The following is a 20,140-nucleotide window of genomic DNA, read 5'->3' as shown; positions in this document are numbered from 1 at the left end:
TATATACATAAATGCCCACACATGTACATATACATACCTATACATTTCAGCGTATACATAGATATACATACAGACATATACATATATACACATATACATATTCATACTTGCTGCCTTCATCCATTCCCGTCCCCACCCAGCCACACATGAAATGGCACCCACCACCCCTACACATGCACGATGTAGTGCTAGGAAAAGACAACAAAGGCCACATTCGTTCACACTCAGTCTCTAGCTGTCTTGTGTAATGCACTGAAACCACAGCTCCCTTTCCACATCTAGGCCCCACAAAAATGGAGAAAAATTGGAGCAAGTGAAGTGTTTTAGATGTCTTGGAGTGGATTTAGCAGCCGGTAGGACCATGGAAGCAGAAGTGAGCCACAGGGTGGGTGAGGGGGCGAAGGTTCTGGGAGTGTTGAAGAATGTGGAAGGTGAGAACATTATGTTGGAGAGCAAAAATGGGTATGTTTGAAAAAATAAAGGTTTCAACAATGTTATATGGTTGCGAGACATGGGCTATAGATAGCATTGTGGGGAGGAGGGTGGATGTGTTGGAAATGAGATGTTTGAGGACAATATGTGATGTGAGGTGGTTTGATCGAGTAAGTAATGAAAGGGTAAGAGAGATGCGTGGTAATAAAAAGAGTGTGGTTGAGAGAGCAGAACAGGGTATATTGAAATGGTTTGGTCACATGGAGAGAATGAGAGAGGAAATATTGACAAAGAGGATATATGTATCAGAGGTGGAGGGAATGAGAAGTGGGAGACCAAATTGGAGGTGGAAAGATGGAGTGAAAAAGATTTTGAGCGATCGGGGCCTGAACATACAGGAGGGTGAAAGGCGTGCAAGGAATAGAGTGAATTGGAACGATGTGGTATACTGGGGTTGATGTGTTGTCAATGGATTGAACCAGGGCATGTGAAGCATCTGGGGTAAACCATGGAAAGTTTAGTGAGGATGTGATGTGAGGTGGTTTCATTGAGGAAGTAATGAAAGGGTAAGAGAGATGTGTAGAAATAAAAAGAGCATGGTTCAGAGAGCAGAAGAGGATGTGTTGAAATGGTTTTGAAATATGGAGACAATGAGTGAGAAAATATTAACAAAGGGGATATGTGTGTCAGAGGTGAAGGGACTAAGGAGAAGCATATATATATATATATATATATATATATATATATATATATATATATATATATATATATATATATATAAACCATGGAAAGCTGTGTAGGTATGTATATTTGCGTGTGTGGACGTATGTATATACATGTGTATGGGGGTGGGTTGGGCCATTTCTTTCATCTGTTTCCTTGCGCTACCTCGCAAACGCGGGAGACAGTGACAAAGCAAAAAAAAAAAAAAAATATATATATATATATATATATATATATATACAAGGAACAGAGAAGGGGGCGGGATGGGGATGTTCCCTCGGGGGCCCAGTCCTCTGTTCTTGGCGCTGCCTCGCTGACGCGGGAAGTGGCGAGTAGTGTGAAGATATATATATATATATATATATATATATATATATATATATATATATATATTTATTTATTTTTTTAATATACTTTGTCGCTGTCTCCCGCGTTTGCGAGGTAGCGCAAGGAAACAGACGAAAGAAATGGCCCAACCCCCCCCCATACACATGTATATACATACGTCCACACACGCAAATATACATACCTACACAGCTTTCCATGGTTTACCCCAGACGCTTCACATGCCTTGATTCAATCCACTGACAGCACGTCAACCCCGGTATACCACATCGATCCAATTCACTCTATTCCTTGCCCTCCTTTCACCCTCCTGCATGTTCAGGCCCCGATCACACAAAATCTTTTTCACTCCATCTTTCCACCTCCAATTTGGTCTCCCTCTTCTCCCCGTTCCCTCCACCTCCGACACATATATCCTCTTGGTCAATCTTTCCTCACTCATCCTCTCCATGTGCCCAAACCACTTCAAAACACCCTCTTCTGCTCTCTCAACCACGCTCTTTTTATTTCCACACATCTCTCTTACCCTTACGTTACTCACTCGATCAAACCACCTCACACCACACATTGTCCTCAAACATCTCATTTCCAGCACATCCATCCTCCTGCGCACAACTCTATCCATAGCCCACGCCTCGCAACCATACAACATTGTTGGAACCACTATTCCTTCAAACATACCCATTTTTGCTTTCCGAGATAATGTTCTGGACTTCCACACATTCTTCAAGGCCCCCAGAATTTTCGCCCCCTCCCCCACCCTATGATCCACTTCCGCTTCCATGGTTCCATCCGCTGCCAGATCCACTCCCAGATATCTAAAACACTTTACTTCCTCCAGTTTTTCTCCATTCAAACTCACCTCCCAATTGACTTGACCCTCAACCCTACTGTACCTAATAACCTTGCTCTTATTCACATTTACTCTTAACTTTCTTCTTCCACACACTTTACCAAACTCAGTCACCAGCTTCTGCAGTTTCTCACATGAATCAGCCACCAGCGCTGTATCATCAGCGAACAACAACTGACTCACTTCCCAAGCTCTCTCATCCCGAACAGACTTCATACTTGCCCCTCTTTCCAAAACTCTTGCATTCACCTCCCTAACAACCCCATCCATAAACAAATTAAACAACCATGGAGACATCACACACCCCTGCCGCAAACCTACATTCACTGAGAACCAATCACTTTCCTCTCTTCCTACACGTACACATGCCTTACATCCTCGATAAAAACTTTTCACTGCTTCTAACAACTTTCCTCCCACACCATATATTCTTAATACCTTCCACAGAGCATCTCTATCAACTCTATCATATGCCTTCTCCAGATCCATAAATGCTACATACAAATCCATTTGCTTTTCTAAGTATTTCTCACATACATTCTTCAAAGCAAACACCTGATCCACACATCCTCTACCACTTCTGAAACCACACTGCTCTTCCCCAATCTGATGCTCTGTACATGCCTTCACCCTCTCAATCAATACCCTCCCATATAATTCACCAGGAATACTCAACAAGCTTATACCTCTGTAATTTGAGCACTCACTCTTATCCCCTTTGCCTTTGTACAATGGCACTATGCACGCATTCCGCCAATCCTCAGGCACCTCACCATGAGTCATACATACATTAAATAACCTTACCAACCAGTCAACAATACAGTCACCCCCTTTTTTAATAAATTCCACTGCAATACCATCCAAACCTGCTGCCTTGCCGGCTTTCATCTTCCGCAAAGCTTTCACTACCTCTTCTCTGTTTACCAAATAATTTTCCCTAACCCTCTCACTTTGCACACCACCTCGACCTAGACACCCTATATCTGCCACTCTATCATCAAACACATTCAACAAACCTTCAAAATACTCACTCCATCTCCTTCTCACATCACCACTACTTGTTATCACCTCCCCATTTGCGCCCTTCACTGAAGTTCCCATTTGCTCCCTTGTCTTACGCACTTTATTTACCTCCTTCCAGAACATCTTTTTATTCTCCCTAAAATTTAATGATACTCTCTCACCCCAACTCTCATTTGCCCTTTTTTTCACCTCTTGCACCTTTCTCTTGACCTCCTGTCTCTTTCTTTTATACATCTCCCACTCAATTGCATTTTTTCCCTGCAAAAATCGTCCAAATGCCTCTCTCTTCTCTTTCACTAATACTCTTACTTCTTCATCCCACCACTCAATACCCTTTCTAATCAACCCACCTCCCACTCTTCTCATGCCACAAGCATCTTTTGCGCAATCCATCACTGATTCCCTAAATACATCCCATTCCTCCCCCACTCCCCTTACTTCCATTGTTCTCACCTTTTTCCATTCTGTACTCAGTCTCTCCTGGTACTTCCTCACACAGGTCTCCTTCCCAAGCTCACTTACTCTCACCACCCTCTTCACCCCAACATTCACTCTTTTTTTCTGAAAACCCATACAAATCTTCACCTTAGCCTCCACAAGATAATGATCAGACATCCCTCCAGTTGCACCTCTCAGTACATTAACATCCAAAAGTCTCTCTTTCGCACGCCTGTCAATTAACACGTAATCCAATAACGCTCTCTGGCCATCTCTCCTACTTACATAATTATACTTATGTATATCTCGCTTTTTAAACCAGGTATTCCCAATCATCAGTCCTTTTTCAGCACATAAATCTACCAGCTCTTCACCATTTCCATTTACAGCACTGAACACCCCATGTATACCAATTATTCCCTCAACTGCCACATTACTCACCTTTGCATTCAAATCACCCATCACTATAACCCGGTCTCGTGCATCAAAACCACTAACACACTCATTCAGCTGCTCCCAAAACACTTGCCTCTCTTGATCTTTCTTCTCATGCCCAGGTGCATATGCACCAATAATCACCCACCTCTCTCCATCAACTTTCAGTTTTACCCATATTAATCGAGAATTTACTTTCTTACACTCTATCACATACTCCCACAACTCCTGTTTCAGGAGTATTGCTACTCCTTCCCTTGCTCTTGTCCTCTCACTAACCCCTGACTTTACTCCCCAGACATTCCCAAACCACTCTTCCCCTTTACCCTTGAGCTTCATTTCACTCAGAGCCAAAACATCCAGGTTCCTTTCCTCAAACATACTACCTATCTCTCCTTTTTTCACATCTTGGTTACATCCACACACATTTAGGCACCCCACTCTGAGCCTTCGAGGAGGATGAGCACTCCCCGCGTGACTCCTTCTTCTGTTTCCCATTTTAGAAAGTTAATACAAGGAGGGGAGGATTTCTGGCCCCCCGCTCCCGTCCCCTCTAGTCGCTTTCTGTGACACGCGAGGAATACGTGGGAAGTATTCTTTCACCCCTATCCCCAGGGATAATATACATATATACACACATATACACATACACACACACACACACATACATACGCACATATACACACACACACACACATATATATACATATGAAAAAATGTAAGAAACAATTTAGAAAACTGAAACTTCTAGCTTGAAATGAATGAAAAAAATGAATGTCACACAATGGTTCAACCTCTGGCTATGGAAAAAAGGAAATGTATAATTTATTTACACAAACGTCAATAGCAGTTCTCATCAATATACATATATATATATATATATATATATATATATATATATATATATATATATATATATATATATATATATATATATATTTTTTTTTTTTTTATACCTCGTCGCTGTCTCCCGCGGTTGCGAGGTAGCGCAAGGAAACAGACGAAAGAAATGGCCCAACCCCCCCCATACACATGTACATACACACGTCCACACACGCAAATATACATACCTACACAGCTTTCCATGGTTTACCCCGGACGCTTCACATGCCTTGATTCAATCCACCGACAGCACGTCAACCCCTGTATACCACATCGCTCCAATTCACTCTATTCCTTGCCCTCCTTTCACCCTCCTGCATGTTCAGGCCCCGATCACACAAAATCCTCTTCACTCCATCCTTCCACCTCCGACTTGGTCTCCCTCTTCTCCTCGTTCCCTCCACCTCCGACACATATATCCTCTTGGTCAATCTTTCCTCACTCATTCTCTCCATGTGCCCAAACCATTTCAAAACACCCTCTTCTGCTCTCTCAACCACGCTCTTTTTATTTCCACACATCTCTCTTACCCTTACGTTACTTACTCGATCAAACCACCTCACACCACACATTGTCCTCAAACATCTCATTTCCAGCACATCCATCCTCCTGCGCACAACTCTATCCATAGCCCACGCCTCGCAACCATACAACATTGTTGGAACCACTATTCCTTCAAACATACCCATTTTTGCTTTCCGAGATAATGTTCTCGACTTCCACACATTTTTCAAGGCTCCCAAAATTTTCGCCCCCTCCCCCACCCTATGATCCACTTCCGCTTCCATGGTTCCATCCGCTGCCAGATCCACTCTCAGATATCTAAAACACTTCACTTCCTCCAGTTTTTCTCCATTCAAACTCACCTCCCAATTGACTTGACCCTCAACCCTACTGTACCTAATAACCTTGCTCTTATTCACATTTACTCTTAACTTTCTTCTTCCACACACTTTACCAAACTCCGTCACCAGCTTCTGCAGTTTCTCACATGAATCCGCCACCAGGGATAGGGGAGAAAGAATACTTCCCACGTATTCCCTGCGTGTCGTAGAAGGCGACTAAAAGGGGAGGGAGCGGGGGGCTGGAAATCCTCCCCTCTCACTTTTTTTTTTTTTTTCCAAAAGAGGGAACAGAGAAGGGGCCCAGGTGAGGATATTCCCTCAAGGGCCCAGTCCTCTGTTCTCAACGCTACCTCGCTAATGCGGGAAATGGCGAATAGTATGAAAGAAAGATATATATATATATATATATATATATATATATAATTTGTATACTATTTAGAGCAACTAGAAATTATCATATATGGAAAACAAATGTCATCTTAATGTGTGACTCTTTTACCTAAAAAAAGTATCTAATATCAAACTTGCGATCAAAATTTTACATGTTTAAAATAAGTCTTTCCTCTCCAGAGCCATATATATATATATATATCTATTTCTATTTTGCTTTGTTGCGGCGACAAAGCAAAATAGATGACTAAATGAATAGATGTATACATATATATATGTATATGTGTGTATATATATATATATATATATATATATATATATATAGGGATAGGGGAAAAAGAATACTTCCCACGTATTCTCTGCGTGTCGTAAAAGGCGACTAAAAGGGAAGGGAGCGGGGGGTTGGAAATCCTCCCCTCTCATTTTTTGATTTTCCAAAGGAAGGAACAAAGAAGGGGGCCAAGTGGGGATTTCCCTCAAAGGCTCAGTCTTCTGTTCCTAAAGCTACCTCGCTAATGCGGGAAATGGCGAATAGTATGAAAAAAAAAAAAATATATATATATATATATATATATATATATATATATATATATATATATATATATATATATATATATATATTATTTTATTTTGCTTTGTCGCTGTCTCCTGTGTTAACGAGGTAGCGCAAGGAAACAGATGAAAGAATGGCCCAACCCACCCACATACACATGTATATACATACACGTCCACACACGCAAAAATATATACCTATACATCTCAACGTATACATATATATATGTACACACAGACATATACATATATACACATGTACATATATATATATATATATATATATATATATATATATATGTATATATATATATATATATATATATATATATATATATATATATATATATATATATATATATAAACCTTGCTCTTATTCACATTTACTCTCAGCTTTCTTCTTTCACACTACCAAACTCAGTCCTCAGCTTCTGCAGTTTCTCACCTGAATCTGCCACCAGCGCAGTATCATCAGCGAACAACTGACTCACTTCCCAAGCTCTCCCATCAACAACAGACTGCATACTTGCCCCTCTTTCCAAAACTCTTGTATTCACCTCCCTAACAACCCCATCCATAAACAACTTAAACAACCATGGAGACATCACACACCCCTGCCACAAACCTACATTCACTGAGAACCAATCACTTTCCTCTCTTGCTACACGTACACATGCCTTACATCCTTGATAAAAACTTTTCATTGCATCTAACAAGTTGCCTCCCACACCATATATTCTTAATACCTTCCACAGAGCATCTCTATCAACTCTTATCATATGCCTTCTCCAAATCCACAAATGCTACATACAAATCCATTTGCTTTTCTAAGTATTTCTCACATACATTCTTCAAAGCAAACACCTGACCCACACATCCTCTACCACTTCTGAAACCACACTGCTCTTCCCCAATCTGATGCTCTGTACATACCTTCACCCTCTCAATCAATACCCTCCCATATAATTTCCCAGGAATACTCAACAAACTTATACCTCAGTAATTTGAGCACTCACTCCTATCCCCTTTGCCTTTGTACAATGGCACTATGCAAGCATTCCGCCAATCCTGAGGCACCTCACCATGAGTCATACATACATTGAATAATCTTACCAACAAGTCAACAATGCAGTCACCCCCTTTTTTAATGAATTCCATTTCATTACCATCCAAACCCACTGCCTTGCCAGCTTTCATCTTCCACTAAGCTTTTACTACCTCTTCTCTGTTTATCAAATCATTCTCCCTAACCCTCTCACTTTGCGCACCACCTCGACCAAAACACCCTATATCTGCCACTCTATCATCAAACACATTCAACAGAGCTTCAAAATACTCACTCCATCTCCTCACATCACCATTACTTATCACCTCCCCACTAGCCCTTTTCACTGAAGTTCCCATTGATTCCCTTGTCTTACACACAGTATTTACCTCCTTCCAAAACATCTTTTTATTCTCCCTAAAATTTAATGATACCCTCTTACCCCAACTCTCATTTGCCCTCTTTTTCACCTCTTGCACCTTTCTCTTGACCTCCTGCCTCCTTCTTTTATACATGTCCCAGTCATTTGCATTATTTCATTGCAAAAATCGTCCAAATGCTTCTCTCTCTTCACTTTCACTAATAATCTTACTTCTTCATCCCACTACTCACTACCCTTTCTAATCTGCCCACTTCCCACGCTTTTGATGCCACAAGCACCTTTTGCACAAGCCATCACTGCTTCCCTAAATACATCCCATTCCTCACCCACTCCCCTTCCATCCTTTTTTTGTCACCTTTTTCCATTCTGTACTCATTCTCTCCTGGTACTTCCTCACACAAGTCTCATTCCCAAGCTCACTTACTCTCACTACTCTCTTCACCCCAACATTCTCTCTTCTTTTCTGAAAACCTCTACAAATCTTCACCTTCGCCTCCACAAGATAATGATCAGACATCCCTTCAATTGCACCTCTCAGCACATTAACATCTAAAAGTCTCTTTTTCACGCGCCCATCAATTAACACATAATCCGATAACGCTCTTTGGCCATCTCTCTAACTTACATATGTATACTTATGTATATCTCTCTTTTTAAACCAGGGATTCCCAATCACCAGTCCTTCTTTAGCACATAAATCCACAAGCTCTTCACCATTTCCATTTCCAACACCACATGTACACCATTTATACCCTCAACTGCCACATTACTTTGCATTCAAATCACCCATCACTATAACCCGGTCTGGCACATTAAAATTTCTAACACACTCACTCAGCTGCTCCCAAAACACTTGCCTCTCATGATCTTTCTTCTCATACCCAGGTGCATATGCACCAATAATCACCCATCTCTCTCCATCCACTTTCAGTTTTACCCATATCAGTATTGAGTTTACTTTCTTACTCTCTTTATCACACACCCCTGACTTTACTCCCAAGACATTCCCAAACCACTCTTCCCCTTTACCCTTAAGCTTCGTTTCACTCAGATCCAAAACATCCAGGTTCCTTTCATCAAACATACTACCTATCTCTCCTTTTTCCTCATCTTGGTTACCTACTTTCCTACTTATACATACATATTTATTTATTTTCTTGTATTATACTTAATAGCCGTCCCCTGCGTTAGCAAGGTAGTGCAACTAACAGACAAGGAATGGGCCAACCCACCCACATACACATGTATATACATAAACACTCACACACATACATATAAGTACATATACGTTTCATCGTATACATACATGTACAAACACATACATATTCATATATACACATGTACATATTCCTACTTGCTTCCTTCATCCATTCCTGTTGCCACCCTGACACACATGAAGTAGTAAGGTAGTGCAAGGAAAAGACAAAAAAGCCACAATCGTTCACGCTCAGTCTTTAGCTGTCGTGTGCAGTGCACCGAAACCACATGTCTCTTTCCACATCCAGGCCCCACAGACCTTTCCATGGTTTACCTCAGATGCTTCATATGCCCTGGTTCAATCCATTGACAGCATATCGACCCTGGTATGTCACATCGTTTGATTTCATTCTATTGCTTGCACGCCTTCACAGCTCAAAATCTTTTTTACTCCATATATTTATTTTATTTATTTTGCTTTGTTGCTGTCTCCCGCTGTAGCGAGGTAGCGCAAGGAAACAGACGAAAGAATGGCCCAACCCGCCCACATACACATGTATATACATACACGTCCACACATGCAAATATACATACCTATACATCTCAATGTACACATATATATACACACACAGACATATACATATATACACATGTACACAATTCATACTGTCTGCCTTTATTTGTTCCCATTGCCACCTCGCCACACATGGAATAACAACCCCCTCCCCCCCTTATGTGTGCAAGGTAGCGCTAGGAAAAGACACCAAAGGCCCCATTCGTTCACACTCAGTCTCTAGCTGTCATGTAATAATGCACCGAAACCACAGCTCCCTTTCCACATCCAAGCCCCACACAACTTTCCTTGGTTTACCCCAGACGCTTCACATGCCCAGGTTCAATCCATTGACAGCACGTCGACCCCGGTATACCACATTGTTCCAATTCACTCTATTCCTTGCACGCCTTTCACCCTCCTGCATGTTCAGGCCCCGATCACTCAAAATCTTTTTCACTCCATCTTTCCACCTCCAATTTGGTCTCCCACTTCTCCTCGTTCCCTCCACCTCTGACACATATATCCTCTTGGTCAATCTTTCCTCACTCATTCTCTCCATGTGACCAAACCATTTCAAAACACCCTCTTTTGCTGTCTCAACCCCACACTTTTTATTTCCACACATCTCTCTTTCCCTTACATTACTTACTCGATCAAACCACCTCACACCACATATTGTCCTCAAACATCTCATTTCCAGCACATCCACCCTCCTGCGCACAACTCTATCCATAGCCCACGCCTCGCAACCATACAACATTGTTGGAACCACTATTCCTTCAAACATACCCATTTTTGCTTTCCGAGATAATGTTCTCGACTTCCAAACATTCTTCAAGGCTCCCAGAATTTTCGCCCCTTCCCCCACCCTATGATTCACTTCCGCTTCCATGGTTCCATCCGCTGCCAGATCCACTCCCAGATATCTAAAACACTTTACTTCCTCCAGTTTTTCTCCATTCAAACTTACCTCCCAATTGACTTGACCCTCAACCCTACTGTACCTAATAACCTTGCTCTTATTCACATTTACTCTTAACTTTCTTCTGTCACACACTTTACCAAACTCAGTCACCAGCTTCTGCAGTTTCTTACATGAATCAGCCACCAGCGCTGTATCATCAGCGAACAACAACTGACTCACTTCTCAAGCTCTCTCATCCAGAACAGACTGCATACTTGCCCCTCTTTCCAAAACTCTTGCATTCACCTCCCTAACAACCCCATCCATAAACAAATTAAACAGCCATGGAGACATCACACACCCCTGCCGCAAACCTACATTCACTGAGAACCAATCACTTTCCTCTCTTCCTAAACGTACACATGCCTTACATCCTCGATAAAAACTTTTCACTGCTTCTAACAACTTGCCTCCCACACCATATATTCTTAAAACCTTCCACAGAGCATCTCTATAAACTCTATCATATGCCTTCTCCAGATCCATAAATGCTACATACAAATCCATTTGTTTTTCTAAGTATTTCTCACATACATTCTTTAAAGCAAACACCTGATCCACACATCCTCTACCACTTATGAAACCACACTGCTCTTCCCCAATCTGATGCTCTGTACATGTATTCACCCTCTCAATCAATACCCTCCCATATAATTTACCAGGAATACTCAACAAACTTATACCTCTGTAATTTGAGCACTCACTCTTATCCCCTTTGCCTTTGTACAATGGCACTATGCAAGCATTCCGCCAATCCTCAGGCACCTCACCATGAATCATACATACATTAAATAACCTTACCAACCAGTCAACAATACAGTCACCCCCTTTTTTAATAAATTCCACTGCAATACCATCCAAACCTGCTGCCTTGCCGGCTTTCATCTTCTCTATTTACCAAATCATTTTCCCTAACCCTCTCACTTTGCACACCACCTCGACCAAAACACCCTATATCTGCCACTCTTATCATCAAACACATTCAACAAACCTTCAAAATACTCACTCCATCTCCTTCTCACATCACCACTACTTGTTATCACCTCCCCATTAGCCCCCCTCACTGAAGTTCCCATTTGCTCCCTTGTCTTACGCACTTTATTTACCTCCTTCCAAAACATCTTTTTATTCTCCCTGAAATTTAATGATACTCTCTCACCCTAACTCTCATATATATATATATATATATATATATATATATATATATATATATATATATATATATATATATATTTTTTGCTTTGTTGCTGTCTCCCGCGTTTGCGAGGTAGCGCAAGGAAACAGACGAAAGAAATGGCCCAACCCACCCCCATACACATGTATATACATACATCCACACGCGCAAATATACAAAACCACAGCTCCCTTTCCACATCCAGGCCACACACAACTTTCCATGGTTTACCCCAGACGCTTCACATGTCCTGATTTAATCCACTGACAGCACGTCAACCCTGGTATACCACATCGATCCAATTCACTCTATTCCTTGCCCTCCTTTCACCCTCCTGCATGTTCAGGCCCCGATCACACAAAATCTTTTTCACTCCATCTTTCCACCTCCAATTTGGTCTCCCACTTCTCCTCGTTCCCTCCACCTCCAACACATATATCCTCTTGGTCAATCTTTCCTCACTCATTCTCTCCATGTGCCCAAACCATTTCAAAACACCCTCTTCTGCTCTCTCAACCACGCTCTTTTTATTTCCACACATCTCTCGTACCCTTACGTTACTCACTCGATCAAACCATCTCACAATACACATTGTCCTCAAACATCTCATTTCCAGCACATCCATCCTCCTGCGCACAACTCTATCCATAGCCCACGCCTCGCAACCATACAACATTGTTGGAACCACTATTCCTTCAAACATACCCATTTTTCCTTTCCGAGATAATGTTCTCGACTTCCACACATTCTTCAAGGCTCCCAGGATTTTCGCCCCCTCCCCCACCCTATGATCCACTTCCGCTTCCATGGTTCCATCTGCTGCCAGATCCACTCCCAGATATCTAAAACACTTTACTTCCTCCAGTTTTTCTCCATTCAAACTTACCTCCCAATTGACTTGACCCTCAACCCTACTGTACCTAATTACCTTGCTCTTATTCACATTTACTCTTAACTTTCTTCTTTCACACACTTTACCAAACTCAGTCACCAGCTTCTGCAGTTTCTCACATCAATCAGCCACCAGCGATGTATCATCAGCGAACAACAACTGACTCACTTCCCAAGCTCTCTCATCCCCAACAGACTTCATACTTGCCCCTCTTTCCAAAACTCTTGCATTCACCTCCCTAACAACCCCATCCATAAACAAATTAAACAACCATGGAGACATCACACACCCCTGCCGCAAACCTACATTCACTGAGAACCAATCACTTTCCTCTCTTCCTACACGTACACATGCCTTACTTCCTCGATAAAAACTTTTCACTGCTTCTAACAGCTTGCCTCCCACACCATATATTCTTAATACCTTCCACAGAGCATCTCTATCAACTCTATCATATGCCTTCTCCAGATCCATAAATGCTACATACAAATCCATTTGTTTTTCTAAGTATTTCTGGCATATATTCTTCAAAGCAAACACCTGATCCACACATCCTCTACCACTTCTGAAACCACACTGCTCTTCCCCAATCTGATGCTCTGTACATGCCTTCACCCTCTCAATCAATACCCTCCCATATAATTTCCCAGGAATACTCAACAAACTTATACATCTGTAATTTGAGCATTCACTCTTATCCCCTTTGCCTTTGTACAATGGCACTATACACGCATTCCGCCAATCCTCAGACACCTCACCATAAGTCATACATACATTAAATAACCTTACCAACCAGTTAATAATACAGTCACCCCCTTTTTTAATAAATTCCACTGCAATACCATCCGAACCTGCTGCCTTGCCGGCTTTCATCTTCCGCAAAGCTTTTACTACCTCTTCTGTGTTTACCAAATCATTTTCCCTAACCCTCTCACTTTGCACACCACCTCGACCAAAACACCCTATATATATATATATTTTTTTTTTATTATACTTTGTCGCTGTCTCCCGCGTTTGCGAGGTAGCGCAAGGAAACAGACGAAAGAAATGGCCCAACCCCCCCATACAGATGTATATACATACGTCCACACACGCAAATATACATACCTACACAGCTTTCCATGGCTTACCCCAGACGCTTCACATGCCTTGATTCAATCCACTGACAGCACGTCAACCCCGGTATACCACCTCGCTCCAATTCACTCTATTCCTTGCCCTCCTTTCACCCTCCTGCATGTTCAGGCCCCGATCACACAAAATCTTTTTCACTCCATCTTTCCACCTCCAATTTGGTCTCCCTCTTCTCCTTGTTCCCTCCACCTCCGACACATATATCCTCTTGGTCAATCTTTCCTCACTCATCCTCTCCATGTGCCCAAACCACTTCAAAACACCCTCTTCTGCTCTCTCAACCACGCTCTTTTTATTTCCACACATCTCTCTCACCCTTACGTTACTCACTCGATCAAACCACCTGACACCACTCATTGTCCTCAAACATCTCATTTCCAGCACATCCATCCTCCTGCGCACAACTCTATCCATAGCCCACGCCTCGCAACCATACAACATTGTTGGAACCACTATTCCTTCAAACATACCCATTTTTGCTTTCCGAGATAATGTTCTCGACTTCCACACATTATTCAAGGCTCCCAGAATTTTCGCCCCCTCCCCCACCCTATGATCCACTTCCGCTTCCATGGTTCCATCCGCTGCAAGATCCACTCCCAGATATCTAAAACACTTCACTTCCTCCAGTTTTTCTCCATTCAAACTCACCTCCCAATTGACTTGACCCTCAACCCTACTGTACCTAATAACCTTGCTCTTATTCACATTTACTCTTAACTTTCTTCTTCCACACACTTTACCAAACTCAGTCACCAGCTTCTGCAGTTTCTCACATGAATCAGCCACCAGCGCTGTATCATCAGCGAACAACAACTGACTCACTTCCCAAGCTCTCTCATCCCGAACAGACTTCATACTTGCCCCTCTTTCCAAAACTCTTGCATTCACCTCCCTAACAACCCCATCCATAAACAAATTAAACAACCATGGAGACATCACACACCCCTGCCGCAAACCTACATTCACTGAGAACCAATCACTTTCCTCTCTTCCTACACGTACACATGCCTTACATCCTCGATAAAAACTTTTCACTGCTTCTAACAACTTTCCTCCCACACCATATATTCTTAATACCTTCCACAGAGTATCTCTATCAACTCTATCATATGCCTTCTCCAGATCCATAAATGCTACATACAAATCCATTTGCTTTTCTAAGTATTTCTCACATACATTCTTCAAAGCAAACACCTGATCCACACATCCTCTACCACTTCTGAAACCACACTGCTCTTCCCCAATCTGATGCTCTGTACATGCCTTCACCCTCTCAATCAATACCCTCCCATATAATTTACCAGGAATACTCAACAAACTTATACCTCTGTAATTTGAGCACTCACTCTTATCCCCTTTGCCTTTGTACAATGGCACTATGCACGCATTCCACCAATCCTCAGGCACCTCACCATGAGTCATACATACATTAAATAACCTTACCAACCAGTCAACAATACAGTCACCCCCTTTTTTAATAAATTCCACTGCAATACCATCCAAACCTGCTGCCTTGCCGGCTTTCATCTTCCGCAAAGCTTTCACTACCTCTTCTCTGTTTACCAAATCATTTTCCCTAACCCTCTCACTTTGCACACCACCTCGACCAAGACACCCTATATCTGCCACTCTATCATCAAACACATTCAACAAACCTTCAAAATACTCACTCCATCTCCTTCTCACATCACCACTACTTGTTATCACCTCCCCATTTGCGCCCTTCATATATATATATATATATATATATATATATATATATATATATATATATATATATATATGAACGGAAGGGAATCATAGGGTGGGGTAGGGGGCGAAAATCCTTGGAGCCTTGAAGAATGTGTGGAAGTCGAGAACATTATCGCGGAAAGCAAAAATGGGTATGTTTGAAGGAATAGTGGTTCCAACAATGTTGTATGGTTGCGAGGCGTGGGCTATGGATAGAGTTGTGCGCAGGAGGGTGGATGTGCTGGAAATGAGATGTTTGAGGGCAATGTGTGGTGTGAGGTGGTTTGATCGAGTAAGTAATGTAAGGGTAAGAGAGATGTGTGGAAATAAAAAGAGCGTGGTTGAGAGAGCAGAAGAGGGTGTTTTGAAATGGTTTGGGCACATGGAGAGAATGAGTGAGGAAAGATTGACCAAGAGGATATATGTGTCGGAGATGGAGGGAACGAGGAGAAGTGGGAGAACAAATTGGATGTAGAAAGATCGAGTGAAAAAGATTTTGTGTGATCTGGGCCTGAACATGCAGGAGGGTGAAAGGCGGGCAAGGAATAGAGTGAATTGGATCGATGTGGTATACCGGGATTGACGTGCTGTCAGTGGATTGAATCAGGGCATGTGAAGCGTCTGGGGTAAACCATGGAAAGTTGTGTGGGGCCTGGATGTGGAAAGGGAGCTGTGGTTTTGGGCATTATTGCATGACAGCTAGAGACTGAGTGTGAACGAATGGGGCCTTTGTTGTCTTTTCCTAGCGCTACCTCGCACACATGAGGGGGGAGGGGGATGGTATTCCATGTGTGGTGAGGTGGCGATAGGAATGAATAGGGGCAGGCAGTGTGAATTTTGTGCATGGGTATATATGTATGTGTCTGTGTGTGTATATATATATGTGTACATTGAGATGTATAGGTATGTATATTTGCGTGTGTGGACGTGTATGTATATACATGTGTATGGGGGTGGGTTGGGCCATTTCTTTCGTCTGTTTCCTTGCACTACCTCGCAAACGCGGGAGACAGCGACAAAGCAAAATATATATATATATATATATATATATATATATATATATATATATATATATATATATATATATATATATGTATATCTTTTTTCTTTCAAACTATTCGCCATTTCCCGCATTAGCGAGGTAGCGTTAAGAACAGAGGACTGGGCCTTGAGGGAATACCCTCACCTGGCCCAATTCTCTGTTCCTTCTTTTGGGGAAAAAAAAAAAAAAAAAACGAGAGGGGAGGATTTCCAGCCCCCCGCTCCCTCCCCTTTTAGTCGCCTTCTACGACACGCAGGGAATACGTGGGAAGTATTCTTTCTCCCCTATCCCCAGATATATATATATATATCTGAGCCTTTCTAAAAGGGGAAACAGAAGAAGGAGTCACGCGAGGAGTGCTCATCCTCCTCGAAGGCTCAGATTGGGGTGTCTAAATGTGTGTGGATGTAACTAAGATGAAAAAAAAGGAGAGATAGGTAGTATGTTTGAGGAAAGGAACTTGGATGTTTTGGCTCTGAGTGAAACGAAGCTAAAGGGTAAAGGGGAAGAGTGGTTTGGGAATGTCTTGGGAGTAAAGTCAGGGGTTAGTGAGAGGACAAGAGCAAGGGAAGGCGTAGCACCACTCCTGAATCAGGAGTTGTGGGAGTATGTGATAGAGTGTAAGAGAGTAAATTGTAGATTGATATGGGTAAAACTGAAAGTTGATGGAGAGAGATGGGTGATTATTGGTGCATATGCACCTGGGCATGAGAAGAAAGATCATGAGAGACAAGTGTTTTGGGAGCAGCTGAATGAGTGTGTTAGTGGTTTTGATGCAAAAGACCGGGTTATAGTGATGGGTGATTTGAATGCAAAGGTAAGTAATGTGGCAGTTGAGGGAATAATTGGTATACATGGAGTGTTCAGTGTTGTAAATGGAAATGGTGAAGAGCTTGTAGATTTATGTGCTGAAAAAGGAGTGGTGATTGGGAATACCTGGTTTAAAAAGCGAGATATACATAAGTATACGTATGTAAGGAGGAGAGATGGCCAGAGAGCATTATTGGATTACGTGTTAATTGATAGACGCACGAAAGAGACTTTTGGATGTTAATGTGCTGAGAGGTGCAACTGGAGGGATGTCTGATCATTATCTAGTGGAAGCAAAGGTGAAGATTTGTGGGGGTTTTCAGAAAAGAAGAGAGAATGTTGGGGTGAAGAGAGTGGTGAGAGTAAGTGAGCTTGGGAAGGAGACTTGTATGAGGAAATACCAGGAGAGACTGAGTACAGAATGGAAGAAGGTGAGAACAATGGAAGTAAGGGGAGTGGGGGAGGAATGGGATGTATTTAGGGAAGCCGTGATGGCTTGCGCAAAAGATGCTTGTGGCATGAGAAGCGTAGGAGGTGGGTTGATTAGAAAAGGTAGTGAGTGGTGGGGTGAAGAAGTAAGATTATTAGTGAAAGAGAAGAGAGAGGCATTTGAACGATTTTTTGCAGGGAAAAAATGCAAATGAGTGGGAGAGGTATAAAAGAAAGAGGCAGGAGGTCAAGAGAAAGGTGCAAGAGGTGAAAAAGAGGGCAAATGAGAGTTGGGGTGAGAGAGTATCATTAAATTTTAGGGAGAATAAAAAGATGTTTTGGAAGGAGGTAAATAAAGTTCATAAGACAAGGGAGCAAATGGGAACTTCAGTGAAGGGGGCAAATGGGGAGGTGATAACTAGTAGTGGTGATGTGAGAAGGAGATGGAGTGAGTATTTTGAAGGTTTGTTGAATGTGTTTGATGATAGAGTGGCAGATGTGGGGTGTCTTGGTCGAGGTGGTGTGCAAAGTGAGAGGGTTTGGGAAAATGATTTGGTAAATAGAGAAGAGGTAGTAAAAGCTTTACGGAAGATGAAAGCTGGCAAAGCTGCAGGTTTGGATGGCATTGCAGTGGAATTTATTAAAAAAGGGGGTGACTGTATTGTTGACTGGTTGGTAAGGTTATTTAATGTATGTATGATTCATGGTGAGGTGCCTGAGGATTGGCGGAATGCTTGCATCGTGCCATTGTACAAAGGCAAAGGGGATAAGAGTGAGTGCTCAAATTACAGAGGTATAAGTTTGTTGAGTATTCCTGGTAAATTATATGGGAGGGTATTGATTGAGAGGGTGAAGGCATGTACAGAGCATCAGATTGGGGAAGAGCAGTGTGGTTTCAGAAGTGGTAGAGGATGTGTGGATCAGGTGTTTGCTTTGAAGAATATATGCCAGAAATACTTAGAAAAACAAATGGATTTGTATGCAGCATTTATGGATCTGGAGAAGGCATAGGATAGAGTTGATAGAGATGCTCTGTGGAAGGTATTAAGAATATATGGTGTGGGAGGCAAGTTGTTAGAAGCAGTGAAAAGTTTTTATTGAGGATGTAAGGCATGTGTACGTGTAGGAAGAGAGGAAAGTGATTGGTTCTCAGTGAATGTAGGTTTGCGGGAGGGGTGTGTGATGTCTCCATGGTTGTTTAATTTGTTTATGGATGGGGTTGTTAGGGAGGTGAGTGCAAGAGTTTTGGAAAGAGGGGCAAGTATGCACTCTGTTTTGGATGAGAGAGCTTGGGAAGTGAGTCAGTTGTTGTTCGCTGATGATACAGCGCTGGTGGCTGATTCATGTGAGAAACTGCAGAAGCTGGTGACTGAGTTTGGTAAAGTGTGTGAAAGAAGAAAGTTAAGAGTAAATGTGAATAAGAGCAAGGTTATTAGGTACAGTAGGGTTGAGGGTCAAGTCAGTTGGGAGGTAAGTTTGAATGGAGAAAAGCTGGAGGAAGTGAAGTGTTTTAGATATCTGGGAGTGGATCTTGCAGTGGATGGAACCATGGAAGCGGAAGTGAATCGTAGGGTGGGGGAGGGGGCAAAAATTCTGGGAGCCTTAAAGAATGTTTGGAAGTCGAGAACATTATCTCGGAAAGCAAAAATGGGTATGTTTGAAGGAACAGTGGTTCCAACAATGTTGTATGGTTGCGAGGCGTGGGCTATGGATAGAGTTGTGCGCAGGAGGGTGGACGTGCTGGAAATGAGATGTTTGAGGACAATACGTGGTGTGATGTGGTTTGATCGAGTAAGTAATGTAAGGGTGAGAGAGATGTCTGGAAATAAAAAGAGTGTGGTTGAGAGAGCAGAAGAGGGTGTT

The sequence above is a fragment of the Panulirus ornatus genome, chromosome 57, assembly GCF_036320965.1.
Source record: "Panulirus ornatus isolate Po-2019 chromosome 57, ASM3632096v1, whole genome shotgun sequence".
Classification (NCBI taxonomy): Eukaryota; Metazoa; Arthropoda; class Malacostraca; order Decapoda; family Palinuridae; genus Panulirus; species Panulirus ornatus.
This window is presented reverse-complemented; position numbering follows the sequence as displayed.